The sequence below is a fragment of the Salvelinus alpinus genome, chromosome 5 (assembly GCF_045679555.1).
Source record: "Salvelinus alpinus chromosome 5, SLU_Salpinus.1, whole genome shotgun sequence".
NCBI classification, from domain to species: Eukaryota; Metazoa; Chordata; class Actinopteri; order Salmoniformes; family Salmonidae; genus Salvelinus; species Salvelinus alpinus.
Window position 1 is genome coordinate 3164805 of NC_092090.1, and position 3472 is coordinate 3168276.

Sequence of the window (3472 nt, forward strand, 5' to 3'; positions counted from 1 at the left end):
CATGGCTCTGTAACTTGGCTCTATAGGATGGCCCTTTAGCATGGCTCTGTAACATGGCTCTATAACATGGCCTTATAACATGGCTCTATAACATGGCCCTATATCATAGCTCTATAACATGGCCCTATAACATGTCCCTATAACATGTCCCTATAACATGTCCCTATAACATGTCCCTATAACATGTCCCTATAAATGTCCCTATAACATGGCTCTATAACATGGCCCTATAACATGGCCCTATATCATAGCTCTATAACATGGATCTATAACATGGCTCTATAACATGGCCCTGTAACATGGCTCTTTAACATGGCCTTATAACATGGCTCTATAACATGGCCCTATAACATGGCCCTATAACATGGCTCTGTAACTTGGCTCTATAGGATGGCCCTTTAGCATGGCTCTGTAACATGGCTCTATAACATGGCCTTATAACATGGCTCTATAACATGGCCCTATATCATAGCTCTATAACATGGCCCTATAACATGTCCCTATAACATGTCCCTATAACATGTCCCTATAACATGTCCCTATAACATGGCTCTATAACATGGCCATATAACATGGCCCTATATCATAGCTCTATAACATGGATCTATAACATGGCTCTATAACATGTCCCTATAACATGTCCCTATAACATGGCCTTATAACATGGCTCTATAACATGGCCCTATAACATGGCCCTATATCATAGCTCTATAACATGGATCTATAACATGGCCCTGTAACATGGCTCTATAAGATGGCCTTATAACATGGCTCAATAACATGGCCCTGTAACATGGCTCTATAACATGGCTCTATAACATGGCCTTATAACATGGCTCTATAACATGGCTCTATAACATGGCTCTATAACATGGCCCTGTAACATGGCTCTATAACATGGCCCTATAACATGGCCTTATAACATGGCCCTATAGCATGGCCCTATAACCTGGCTCTATAGCATGGCCCTTTAGCATGGCTCTGTAACATGGCTCTATAACATGGCCTTATAACATGGCTCTATAACATGGCCCTATATCATAGCTCTATAACATGGCCCTATAACATGTCCCTATAAAATGTCCCTATAACATGGCTCTATAACATGGCCCTATATCATAGCTCTATAACATGGATCTATAACATGGCTCTATAACATGGCCCTGTAACATGGCTCTTTAACATGGCCTTATAACATGGCTCTATAACATGGCCCTGTAACATGGCTCTATAACATGGCTCTATAACATGGCCTTATAACATGGCTCTATAACATGGCCCTATAGCATGGCCTTATAACATGGCCTTATAACATGGCTCTATAACATGCCTCTATAACATGGCTAGATAACATGCCTCTATAACATGGACCTATATCATGGTCCTATAACATGGCCCTATGACATGACCCTATATCATGGCCCTATAACATGGCCCTATGACATGACCCTATATCATGGCCCTACAACATGGCCCTATGACATGGCCCTATGACATGGCCCTATAACATGGCCCTATATCATGGCCCTATAACATGGCCCTATGACATGGCCCTATGACATGGCCCTATAACATGGCCCTATGACATGGCCCTATATCATGGCCCTATAACATGGCCCTATATCATGGCCCTATTGGAATAGGATGCCATTTGCCTCTGTCTCTGCAGTTATAAGTGTGCAGAAGGTAATAGGTACACTGAATTAATCTATGCAGGAAGGCCCAAAGGCACTGAGCAATCAGCCAAAGAGGGAGCTTAGCATCAGCACTATTCAGTTTTCAATCCAGGAAGTGAAAATGCACATGCAGGAATTCAAAATTGCCCACATTATGATTTGACCTATCTTAAGAGTGAACTGACCCCAGCCCTGCTCCAAATCTCGCCCCCCCCCCCCCAAATCCAACCAGACACAACACTAGAGGTTAGACAGCAGGACCAGACACAACACTAGAGGTTAGACAGCAGGACCAGACACAACACTAGAGGTTAGACAGCAGGACCAGACACAACACTAGAGGTTAGATAGCAGGACCAGACACAACACTAGAGGTTAGATAGCAGGACCAGACACAACACTAGAGGTTAGACAGCAGGACCAGACACAACACTAGAGGTTAGATAGCAGGACCAGACACAACACTAGAGGTTAGACAGCAGGACCAGACACAACACTAGAGGTTAGACAGCAGGACCAGACACAACACTAGAGGTTAGACAGCAGGACCAGACACAACACTAGAGGTTAGATAGCAGGACCAGACACAACACTAGAGGTTAGATAGCAGGACCAGACACAACATTAGAGGTTAGACAGCAGGACCAGACACAACACTAGAGGTTAGACAGCAGGACCAGACACAACACTAGAGGTTAGATAGCAGGACCAGACACAACACTAGAGGTTAGACAGCAGGACCAGACACAACACTAGAGGTTAGACAGCAGGACCAGACACAACACTAGAGGTTAGATAGCAGGACCAGACACAACACTAGAGGTTAGATAGCAGGACCAGACACAACACTAGAGGTTAGACAGCAGGACCAGACACAACACTAGAGGTTAGACAGCAGGACCAGACACAACACTAGAGGTTAGACAGCAGGACCAGACACAACACTAGAGGTTAGATAGCAGGACCAGACACAACACTAGAGGTTAGATAGCAGGACCAGACACAACACTAGAGGTTAGACAGCAGGACCAGACACAACACTAGAGGTTAGACAGCAGGACCAGACACAACACTAGAGGTTAGACAGCATGACCAGACACAACACTAGAGGTTAGACAGCAGGACCAGACACAACACTAGAGGTTAGACAGCAGGACCAGACACAACACTAGAGGTTAGATAGCAGGACCAGACACAACACTAGAGGTTAGACAGCAGGACCAGACACAACACTAGAGGTTAGACAGCAGGACCAGACACAACACTAGAGGTTAGACAGTAGGACCAGACACAACACTAGAGATTAGACAGCAGGACCAGACACAACACTAGAGGTTAGACAGCAGGACCAGACACAACACTAGAGGTTAGACAGTAGGACCAGACACAACACTAGAGGTTAGATAGCAGGACCAGACACAACACTAGAGGTTAGACAGCAGGACCAGACACAACACTAGAGGTTAGACAGCAGGACCAGACACAACACTAGAGGTTAGATAGCAGGACCAGACACAACACTAGAGGTTAGACAGCAGGACCAGACACAACACTAGAGGTTAGACAGCAGGACCAGACACAACACTAGAGGTTAGACAGCAGGACCAGACACAACACTAGAGGTTAGACAGCAGGACCAGACACAACACTAGAGGTTAGACAGCAGGACCAGACACAAACTAGGGGTTAGATAGCAGGACCAGACACAACACTAGAGGTTAGATAGCAGGACCAGACACAACACTAGAGGTTAGATAGCAGGACCAGACACAACACTAGAGGTTAGATAGTGTAGT